The sequence below is a fragment of the Notolepis coatsorum genome (assembly GCF_963971535.1).
Source record: "Notolepis coatsorum genome assembly, chromosome: 6".
NCBI lineage: Eukaryota > Metazoa > Chordata > Actinopteri > Aulopiformes > Paralepididae > Notolepis > Notolepis coatsorum.
The window spans coordinates 43,727,923-43,740,422 of NC_140170.1; the positions used below are offsets into that span (position 1 = coordinate 43,727,923).

General features: G+C 43.3%; 1 protein-coding gene across 1 annotated transcript in view; it reads right to left on the reverse strand.

Moving 5' to 3' along the window:
* The window catches only part of jph3b (junctophilin 3b), a gene marked incomplete at its 5' end in the record, with an annotated part of 161,954 nt that overhangs the window by 148,963 nt on the left and 491 nt on the right, over positions 1-12,500 (reverse strand).

A 12,500-nucleotide genomic window follows, 5' to 3' on the forward strand; every position in this document is an offset into this window, starting at 1 on the left:
CTGGGTTCGAGCCCAGCTCTCTGCGTTGCTACCAGCTTGGCTGGTCGTTCATACTAATACAATTGGCAGTATTAGGGAATCTGGCGTTGTGGACAGGTCAGGTCTCGGCGCTTGCTCAGCGGGGGCAGGACTTGGTGGAGATAGCGTGCCCTCCCACGCGTTACACTTCACCTATGAGAGTCCTCGCTGCCAAGTGAAAAGACGTCACTGGCAGTCGCCACACGTATCGGAGGAAGCACGCGGTCGGCTTCGGGACGCCCTTGTACCGACTCGTAGGAGAACATGCATACAGCAGCCAGGTAGGGGAGGGGGGGAATTGGCACGGCGACTAAATTGGGACAGGGAGAAAAACAGAAAATTGGAGAAAGAGAAATAAAAAATTATAAATAAAATGCATGAACATTCACTGATAATTTGTCTGTAGTGGAGTCTACAAGGTCTACATTGCCGGACCATGTAGAATCCGGACCTTGTAGACTGACATAATTCTGTGCATAGTTTAGTCTACACAGGCCATATTTAAAATAATCAAAATCTTACTTCATTCATCTTAAACATTCTTGATTTGGGGGATTGATAGTTCCCATGAAATCTGAAGTTGTTCAAACGACAACAGCGATCCACCTTGAATTAAATCACACAGCCGAGTGAAACCTTGTTGGCTGCGTCACAGTCACGAAAGGGGCTACTTAATTAATTAATCCAATCCACTTTATTTATAGAGCACATTTAAAAACAACAAAGTTGACCAAAGTGCTGTACAAGTCCCACAACATTAAAAAAAAATTAAATTAAAAATTCTCGAAGCTTCGAATTAAAATCGAAGCTCGGCCCCGAAGCTTCGATTGCCAAAAAAATCTTCGAAGGTCAGCCCTAGTTGTTTGTATTAAACAACATTGTCGAATGTTCTTGTGTGGGGAGCATTCGACAACGTTGATGGTCGTGTTCGACAGGCGCCGACCCATTGCCGCTTTGTGGTAGTGACTCACTGTTTGGTGGTTTGATGTGTAGTGGTTGCCTCCTGGGCAACCATTTTGGTGGGGGAAATGTTATGTACCATGCTTTTGGTTAATCCTGTGTCCTGTGTTCCAGCTGATTGCTGCTAATTGGACACCTGCCTGGCAGGGCTCAAAGGCCCTCCCCCACCCACACAGGCAGACACACTGCTGCTGGAAGACACTGTTGGAACAGTGTCTCCCTCCCTTCCACCACATTGATCTTTAGTTTGCGCTAGATATCATAATAAGTATAGTCTTTTGGTTTAAACATAGACCGTTGGTGTCTGTGTCCCCTTATGTTGCTTCCCTCTGAGCCAGGGTCGTAACAGTGTGTGTATGTATGTATATGTGTGTCCAGGTCAGCATCGTTGTGTAAGGGGCTGGTAGTTGTTATGTAACAAGGCTTTGACTGCATGCTTCACTACTGTCAGCTGTCTCTCTGGGGTTTGGTGTGTGTGTGTGTGTGTGTGTGTGTGTGTGTGTGTGTGCGTGTGTGTGCGTGTGTGAGTGTGTGTGTGTGTGTGTGTGTGTGTGTGTGTGTGTGTGTGTGTGTGTGTGTGTGTGTGTGTGTGTGTGTGTGTGTGTGTGTGTGTGTGTGTGTGTGTCTGACATTGCACGTGTGCGCTCGCGTGTGTGTCATGACCTCCAACCTGTGTGTGAGAACTAACCCCTTGCCCTCTCTGTTTGTCATTAACAGGTAAGACGTGTCATTAACTTGGATTTAATTGGAAGTAAACCTGATCCTCGTACGCACCATTAGGCCATGAAGAACCTGTAATGATCTGAAGAAGTCAATAAGACAGACATGTGTGGTAATATTGAGTTGAATTTCATAAACAGCCTTGTATACTGTTTAGCAGAAGTGGTGGCAGGGATAGTTGAATAGACAAAGGTCACCCCCACTAGGTGATCAGATTAGTACTGTATGGTAAATAAGGCCCAAAGGGTCAAAGCGTATTCACACCCCCCACCCGAGGACATCATGTCACAACCCCCCCTCGTGAGACAAGCCAGGCCCCTTCATCTCAGCAAAAGATCACACGGACGTGGGCCACCGATGGGCCCCTTCTGTCTCTGTCCCATCACGTCGCCACACCCCAGGGGGGGGGGGGGGGGCTGCCAGCCCCCACAGAAGACGCCCACGGACCAACTGTATTATGTAAAGCTATTATTGGCTAGAAATTGTAGTATAAAGGAGGGGACATTTTGGTAATTCGGGAGCTCTCAGACCGGACCCAACCCCAGGGGGTCTGGGGGCTCCACCGCTCCTTCGACCATCGAGAGACTGCTGTGCTGTTTGCATTTTATGTGAGTAAAATACATGGGAAACACCATTTGTTGTTTAAAGTTTAGTGTAAATCCTTAATATCTGAAACCAGATTTACTCATGTATAATGTGTGCAGCATGGTCAATGTATGTTCAGATTATGTTACCGACTGTTTCATGTACATTATTGAGGTTTGAGATGCAAACCTGATTGTGATATTTCTGTACAACAGACAGCCCTGTTAATGTTCTCTGATAATCTTTTGTATGTAAAAGTCAACCTTTTATTCACCCTTGGCCCTGACTCAAATAAATCAGTTGAGTTGAACTACAGTTCTGGTTTGTCTGGCGTACACGTTTTATTCCTCATCTGCTTAAGTCAGATGAGGAGACCAACAATTCTATCAGTATGAATCCTTCCTCCTCCTTCCAGATAATCAATCTCATTGTATTGTACTACAATAACCTCAAATTATTGTAGAAAGTCTGTGGGAATTTACCACACATGCTTGTTACTTACTAAAGCAGGAAGGATTATAGACAACCACAAATACTAGCAATAGACTGAAATGTTGCTGGTGGCTCTCGATCTGAGCCACCATATATAACCAAGTATACTGTACAGGCCACGTGACATTGTGGCTTTAAATCTCTCTCTCTCTCTCTCTCTCTCTCTCTCTCTCTCTCTCTCTCTCTCTCTCTCTCTCTCTCTCTCTCTCTCTCTCTCTCTCTCTCTCTCACCTTTCCTGTCACTCTCCACAGCATACTTTTTAACCAAAAAGTTTAGTCATGTATGAGCTTTCTGCAATTTGCTACTTCTATGTCATACTAAATACTTTTACTTGTATTAAACAAGCTAAAGTGTTTGGTCCATGAGACCACATTTGGTTGCAATAGTGCAATAGTGTATATACAGTAGTTGTCTTGTCACAACTTATTTGATATGATATATTATTGTTGAAAATGCTACACGTAAAAATACTGGACATATATTGAACTAATATTTTACCCAGGCCTGCAATCTATCCATATAATGTGGTCTTTCCTTTAGATTAATATTCTAAGATATTTCTCTGTCGGAGAATCATTGGAGAGAGAGAGGAGAGAGGGGGGAGAGAGAGAGAGAGAGAGAGAGAGAGAGAGAGAGAGAGAGAGAGCGAGAGAGAGAGAGAGAGAGAGAGAGAGAGAGAGAGAGAGAGAGAGAGAGAGAGAGAGAGAGAGAGAGAGAGGAGAGAGGGAGAGGGGGAGGGAGAGGGGAGAGAATGACATGCAACAAAGGTGACATGATGTATTTTAAAGGTCACAGGAGCAATGGTATGTGGTAAAGGTCACAGTCCGGCGTTGACCTTCGGCAGCTTTAGTCCAGACCAGGACGTCTCCCCTACGACAGACCTGGGGGGAACTACAGTCAGTCTGAGGAGTATCTGGTCTCTCCATGTCCAACACAACAGTGTGTCTCCAAACTATTTCTGCTGTTCAGGCACTGTCACCGTCAGGGGTGGAGAACCAGGTCAGCCGTCCCGGGGCCTGAACCCATGGGGAGGGGGGGGGGGAGTGGCCCTCACAGAACTATTATTTAGGGCATGTTATTTTCTCTTCTCGAGTCATAAGTAGGGTCCTTACTGTTAGGCATTAAGGCTGAGCCCGAACGTTCGAACGTTCGAACGTTCGTTCGTTAAGCTGACATTCGGACTTTAATTAATGGGTTCGAACGTTCGGTGAAAAAAAATAAAGCAGGCGCAACGACGGTGAGGCGATGTGAAGCGGCGCGTCCCCCGAGTGAGATCGCTCGGCTCAACCAGTATGGTCTCTGCCGGGCTGTTGCTGGATACTCAACCAGAGCTCTTGTCTCAACCAATGCAATAGAACAATTTTGATTGAATGACAGGCGATTCTGCCAATTACATCACACCGCTTGCACCCGCCTCTGCTGTTACCACCAATCGGCAAGCGTTTATTATTTTTTTTACTTCCGGCAATGCCGCCATTGATCTGCTTGAGAGAAGCATTAACGTAGCGTTAGCTCCCCGCCGAGGAAGTAAAAGTCGTAACAACTTTCCATAGGTCAACCTGCGGAAGGATCATTAATGAATAGTATTGAATACCAGCCTTTTTCGGCCACGGAGCGCGAGCTTCATGGCGGGAGGTGGTTGCGTTGGAAACACTCTGGGCGTGTTGGGAGCCCGGCGGGACCCCCGCGCCGGTGTCTCTCTGTCTCTCTGCCGTCCCCCGTTCCGAGGTGACGGTGGAAGGAGCTGAGGCGCGCGCCTCTCTCCTTCCCGTCGACCAAGAGTGAATACCTGTTATTGAACGTGTAACACTAACTATATAACGTGAATGCCACAAAACGAATGCATTTGTTTATCTAGCCCCTTACGTGACTGCGGTGTGCAAGGGCTATTGTTTATCATAAGTAGGAACTTTATGCAGTACTCAGTAGCTTGTTTATTTTCTTCTGAGTGCTTTGTTTAATTACATGTTTACATGAACAGCCACCACTGTAAACAACATGTTTTTTCACCAATAGATTATGCAATGCCGCCCTCCGTAGGATCTATAATAAGAATAAAAAAAACGAACGTTCGAACGTTCGTTCGATAAACCCTGGCGAACGTTCGAACCCTAAAAACAGGGTTCGGGCTCAGCCTTATTAGGCATGGGGCATATTTACGGGAAAAACTATGGACTAGGTGCCAGACACAACTCGAGCTTCTGAAATGACCGAGTGCAATGTGTTGAACAGTCGAAGAAGATTATGAGGGCTCTTTGGATGATATCATTCAACGTGTCATGTATACACAAGCAGGAGGATATCCTTCAATGTGACTTGCAAGGGCAGCATCATGATATCCTTCAATGAGTGCATATACTGTAGGCAGCTACAGTATTTCGAGTGACCCTGCACTCAAGACTGTTTGCAAAGGGATACAATGCCCCCCCCCCCCCCTCCCTCTGTCTGCTAGATGCTGCACGGCCTTGAATGTGGGGGCTTCACATTTGTAGTATGCCCTATTATAGTTTTTTTTTAATCCACTTTTTCTCCTTATTTTCTATTTTTCTCCCATCCCAATTTCGTGTTTCCAATTCTCCCCTCCCCTGTCTTGAACGTTGCTCGACTATGCCCCCCACTGGTCGGTTGTAGGGAGGATAGAAGCCTTGCATCACGTGTCCCCTCCGGTACACGAGGAGGCAGCCTGTCACATATTTTCACTCGCCAGCGCGGACTCTCATTTGGCGAGGCGTAACGTGTAGGAGGCTAATACTACCCCCGCTACTTCCTGTCTCTGCTGTGCAGGCGTCCCCCAACCGACCTGTAGGAGTCGCTGTCCACAACGTCCAAATCCCCACCCATCGACTTTCCACCCGCTACCTCTGTCAATTGAGTTAGTATGACGGCTGGTCCAAGCCGTAGGCAATGCTGACACCCGGATTCGAGACCGGAGTCTCTTGCATTGGTGACGAGCGCAATCTCTGCTGCGCCACCCAGCCGCCCTCCAGCCCTATTTTTTTTTTTTTTTTTTTTTTTTTTTTATTATTGCAAAACAAAACTTATTAAAAGTCAGTACTTAACACACAATGTATAATGAAACTTTCAGTAAAGGTGGTTAAAATATATGCAAGTACAGAAACAGGATAAAACAAAAATAGTCAATAATAACATTTTAACCGTATACCGTGTATATCCAGCGAAGTTACAATTATATAAATGTTAGTATATAATATACCCCGAATACCTATTTTCTAAAACCCTACACACATATGCTCCAGCTCAAATCCCCCCCTCCCGGACCCCCTCTTGGATAGTACCTCCATTATCCCTCACTCCTAACCAGACATCACCATTATAGGCTAGCTTTTATTCTCTCCACCACTTCTAACCACATTAACATTTTGGATTCATTGAGCCCTAGAATTCTTGCTGTTGATATTTCTTGATATATCACATCAAGATATGTAAGAAACCACACTTTCCGGCACATTTTTTCCGGTTGAAACCAACGTGATGCAATCAGTTTTTTAGCTACTGTGATACCCGATAAAACCAATCTTTTTAGTTGTGGGTTCACTGCAAACTCAAAAACATCATTCAATAGCAATACCGCGGGGTGTACAGGTATATTCCAAAATACGAGTATTGATAATTGTTGGGACACATCTTCCCAGAATGCCTTAACTGGTGGGCAGTCCCAATACATGTGCATAAATGTTCCTTCATCCCCATTTGTACATTTGGAGTCTTGTATAAGCCCCATTTTGCACAGCCTTATAGGAGTCAAGTATGTCCTGTGAATATAGTTCAGATTGATTTGTTGATGATCCGGGTTCCTTGATGTAAGTCGGACATTTGCCCAGGCTCCTTGCCAATCAAAGTCATTTTCCAGGTCTGGTATATCCCTCCTCCAGACATTGTCTAGTTGAAGGGTTTCGTACGAGGACGTTAATAATTGATAATAAAAACCTGATACAAAACCTCCCAATGTATCTCTGTCATAGAAAAATTTGTGGTATCTGTGGTGTTCAATTGGTATGTGTAATGGAACACCGTGAGATCTCATACAAAGTCGTAACTGTATGTAAAAAAGCCATGTGGACTCGGTGAGGTTAAACTTTATGCATATTTCGACATAACTACAGAGGCCCTTGTTATTAAAAATATCCCCTAATGAGTGTATGCCTCTTTCTTCCCATACAGGGAATCTTATAGGTCGTTTTCCCATTAAGAGAGCATTGTTATTGAATATGGGAGTGTGATTATGCCATACTTGATTGTTAGGAAATTTCCTTTGTGTTTCCCGCCATGTCCTGATTGCATGGGTTATTATTGGGCCAAATTCTCGCTCACAATGCTTGATTGAAAGTTTAGTGTATGCTATGTCTTTCAATCTCTGTGGGGCTACTATGTTTTCTTCTAATTTTCTCCAAGATACCAAAGCCTCGGGGTCAAACCATATCTTCTTCAATGGTCTTAATGTGAAGGCATTAAAATATTGTAAAAAATCTGGGACTGCCATGCCACCGTCTGCTTTACTTCTCTGTGCGGTGGATCTTTTTATGCGAGGTGGTTTGTTATTCCAAATAAATTTGTATGTGGAGGTTTGTAATCTTTTCCAGTAGTCCTCTGGAGGAGGTAACGGAAGCATTGAGCTGAAGAAATTGATTCTTGGTAATACATCCATCTTAACTATTGATACCCTTGCCTGTACTGAGTTTTTAAGTTTTGCCCACCTGTCCAGGTCGTCCTTGATTTTGTTCTGTATTTTTGTGTAATTGTGCTTCACCGTTTGTCTTATGGTGGGGAATATTTCCACTCCCAAGCATCTGAAATGTTTTACCATCGGTATCGCACCTGGGAGGGTTATATCTTTTTTTGCAGGGGTGTTAAGTGGAAGGAAAGCCGACTTCGGCCAATTTATCTTAAATCCCGATAAATCACCAAAGTTCTCAATCAACTTGAGCAGATGAGGCAATGTGGTGTTGGGGTTTTGCATGAACAATATTACGTCGTCCACATATAAACTAATTTTTTGTTGTGTGCCCTTGATTACGATTGGTTCTATGGATTGGGATTGTCTTATATATTGTGCTAAAGGCTCTAATGATAAATTGAATAGTCCGGGACTAAGAGGGCAACCCTGTCTGGCAGAGCGTGATACCGGAAAGATTTTGGAGATGATTGTGCCTGTTGTAATCATGGCCGATGGGTCCTTGTATAGTACTTTAATCATATCAATGAAACCTTTTCCTAACCCCATCCTTTCCAATACTGCCCATAGAAACGACCATTCCAACCTGTCAAATGCTTTCATAGCATCCAGGGATAGTATCGCCTTAGGTGTGATGTCCTCTTTGTCTGTATCTAGTACGTGCAGTATTCGCCTTATGTTATCATTGATCAGGCGACCTTTTATGAAGCCTGTTTGGTCCGTATGAACTAAAGACGTCATATGCTTTTGCAATCTGATGGCTAATATCTTAGAGTACAGTTTGACATCGGTTCCGAGGAGGCTTAAAGGACGGTAACTACCGCATTCAGTGGGGTCTTTGTCTTTTTTGTGAAGAACTGAAATGAGTGCGGTATTTTGGTGTTCAATGAAGCTTCCCTCTTTGACTGAGTATAAGATCATATTTAGTAATAAGGGTCCAAATATGTCCCAGCAAGAAATGTACATTTCTGATGGGATACCGTCAATTCCCGGAGCTTTGCCGTTTTTCATTCCGGATATGGCCTTCTTGAGTTCTTCTAATGTGATCGGTACTTCTAACTGTTTAGCGTCTTCATCCGTAAGTTTAGGGAGAGTAATTTGATTAAGATATGTGTCTAATTTGTCTTGATCAAAGGTCGTTTCTGAGTTATATAAATCGGAGTAGAATTCTTTGAATGTATCGTTTATTATTTTGGGTTCTGTTACTAGAGCTTGCTGTTTCCTAATGGCAGTTATATCTGCAAATTTTGCATTAATTCTTAGTCGCATGGCTAATAGGTGACTAGGTTTAGAACCTTGGAAGTACTGCTGTTGTCTAGTGCTGCGTATTTGCAATTCCGATTTTTGTCTGTACATTGCTTTGATCTCGGTCTTTAGAATGTTAACTTGGTTATGTAGTCTAGTAGAGTTGTTGTATTTTAAAGAATTAAAAAGCGTTGAGTAAAGCGTTTCCATTTCAGACAGTTTTGTGTTTTGATTTTTGCGCAATATGGAGGTAAATCTATCCGAGAAATCCTTGATCATACTCTTTACCGACATCCATAATATTCTGGGATCTTGCACCGAGTTAGCATTATCTTGTAGGAATACTGTGAGAGCTTCTTTAATTTGTGTAATGAATTCCTTGTTGTTAAGCAGCATCGAATTAAAACGCCATCTTGGGGCCCGGGTAGATAATGTACCAAATGTTGCTTTCAGGATTAAGTAGCAGTGATCTGATAGCGCATTGGGTGTCATTTCCACTTCGTATTTATCAAATATTCTCGGGGATGCAAAGACGTAATCAATTCTGGATAGTGTGTTGTGTCTCGCCGAACGACAGGAGTACTTGCGGGTCATGGGGTTAAGTGAACGCCATAAATCAGTTACTCCTGTTGATTTCGACCAATCTTTTAATGCTTTAGATGAATTCTTTTGTTCGCTGGAGAAGGAAAGGTAAGTTTTGTCCATCCTTGGGTTCCAAATGGCATTAAAATCCGCACCTATTATGTATGAGTACTCGGGATGGTTTAACATTTCTCCTGTTAGTGAAGTGAAGAAACCCACTTCGTACAAATTCGGGGCATATACCGCTGCCAATGCAATTTTCCTGTTATTGTGTATAATCCTAGCTATAGTTATGCGCCCCTCAGCATCCGACCATACCCCTTTCAATTCGATATTTAATTTGCGTCTGACGACTATGGCTACCCCTCTAGTTCTCGTAGCAAAAGAAGAGTGACCAATATTATGGTATATGTTATCCGCTAACGTATTTATGTCTCCCTCTAAAATGTGCGTTTCGCTTAATAGTGCCACGTCCACATGTTCTTTTTTCATCAGTGTAAGCACGCTTTTGCGCTTGTGTTGTTTGTTTATCCCACCGGTGTTCCATACCATTATATTCAAACTAGCCATAGTCTATGCATGTTTTCGTGTAGTTTTTGGTAATGTTTCTGGAGTATGAAGCTACAATAGATGCACATCCAATTAATGAGGTCCCGTTGAGAGCTGAGCTTAAAAACATATATATATACAAATAAAAATCCCCTATTTTCCCCTCTCCCAGAAAGTCGAACATGCCTGTGTTCCAAGAACACATCCTCCGCGATTGACTTTCTCCCATGGTCCACCGGATTGCCCAACCTGAGCATTGTAATCCTAATTTTCCTATGCTCATTGCCATAGGATCTAACATTTCCATTCTATTGCAATAGAATGTCGCTTTTGGTCTTGCACCTTCCCTTACTGTAATGAAGTATTGTGATAAATAACCTAAAGATAAAAATAAAAAATAAAATAAAAAGAGAATAAACCTTTATCGACATATTCCTTTGAACCCTCCACCAACGTGTGGGGGGAAAAAAAAGGAAAAGATTGTAGATCAGTATTGACACCTTAATGTGAAGAACATTGGAAAAGAATAATGTAAGTTACAATATATTTAAAAAATATATAGTAATATTGACACCTTAATGTGAAGAACATTGGAAAAGAACAATGTAAGTTAAATTATATTTAAAAAATATAGGGTGATGAGAAGAAAAAATTTAATAAAATAAAAATCAATGGAAAGATATAGATAAGGAATAAGAGATAAATAATTATCAACGTGGAGAGGCCACTAGAACCGATTTAACTGATTAGATAAGATAGAAAAGCAGCGCCTTTTAGCGCTTCAATGTGCCTTTAATGGAGTGATTACTTAAATTGTTAGAATAACCTTGCTGTGCCCATACGTTTATGTGTGGATAATTTTAAAGTATTATTAAGGGCTGATTGCACTTCATTTAATTTATTATATGCTATGTGTATGCACACCGAATGTTATTGTTAGAGTTGTATGCTTCGTTGTCATGGTGCCTTATATTCTAGAAGGTTGTAGAATATACTCCTCCAGCCCTATTATAGTTAAAGGTAACCAATGGAGCTTTCTTGCAAAAAGCTTACTTTTGTTTACATCTCCACCCATATTTAGTTGTTCTAGTCTCCCAAGATGCGTACATTTCCTACCTCATATAATCTTTGCAAATGTCCATTTCCGCCGTTTTCTTTGCTCTCGCAATGTTTACAATCCCATCTGTGGCAAGATTCGCTTGTTGTTCAGTCCGACGACCTCCTTTAGCTTGACGTTAGAGGAGGATCATATATAGACCAATCAAATTGAAGCACAGGGGCGTGTTTACACGCGCACGGTCGCCAGGAGCGCCGGAGTAACACGTCCTACTGTGCTCTCTAGCGCCGATTTGAGCAACTAGTGGTGAAATACTCTGTTGGATACCTTTAAGTAAGGTGAGGAGTGAGGGAAGAGGGAGGAAGGTTTAGAGAGATAAGTGGAACCAGGGAAAAAGAGAGTGAGAGATAGTAAAAGAGGAGAGAGAGAGAGAGAGAGAGAGAGAGAGAGAGAGAGAGAGAGAGAGAGAGAGAGAGAGAGAGAGAGAGAGAGAGACAGACAGACAGACAGACAGACAGACAGACAGACAGACAGACAGACAGACAGACAGACAGACAGACAGACAGACAGACAGACAGACAGACAGACAGACAGACAGACAGACAGACAGACAGACAGACAGACAGACAGACAGACAGACAGACAGACAGACAGACAGACAGACAGACAGACAGACAGACAGACAGACAGACAGACAGACAGACAGACAGACAGACAGACAGACAGACAGACAGACAGACAGACAGACAGACAGACAGACAGACAGACAGACAGACAGACAGACAGACAGACAGACAGACAGACAGACAGACAGACAGACAGACAGACAGACAGACAGACAGACAGACAGACAGACAGACAGACAGACAGACAGACAGACAGACAGACAGACAGACAGACAGACAGACAGACAGACAGACAGACAGACAGACAGACAGACAGACAGACAGACAGACAGACAGACAGACAGACAGACAGACAGACAGACAGACAGACAGACAGACAGACAGACAGACAGACAGACAGACAGACAGACAGACAGACAGACAGACAGACAGACAGACAGACAGACAGACAGACAGCCAGACAGACAGACAGACAGACAGACAGACAGACAGACAGACAGAGAGAGAGAGGTGCACTGCAAGCCCTGCCCGGAAACAACGTCTCAGCATGCCTGTGTGTGTAGCTTGTGTGTGAATGGATGATGGAAAGGTTGACCTGAGGGGACCCCTGGCCTGACTCCTCCCACATCTGTCAGTTCTGACTGTGACTGGCCTATTCACCTGCCAATAATTCTCTGATTAACAGGCCCTTTCAGTTGACGGGTATCAATCAATCAATCAATCAATCAATCCATCGATCATTTATTCTCTATTTTCACTGCTAGAGAGGAAGTATTTTCTCACATGCACATACATACACACACAAACCAGCTTTGTATGTGTTGGTGCCTATGTGCATGTACCAGGGTAGGAAATTCACATTTTCGATTTGGGATTTTGGGGGGGGGGGCGCGTTTTTCAGTGTTTAGGAGTCAATTTAATATAAAACCCTAACATTGTGGCTTTGCCTTGTTAATGGGGTATCTCTTTGCA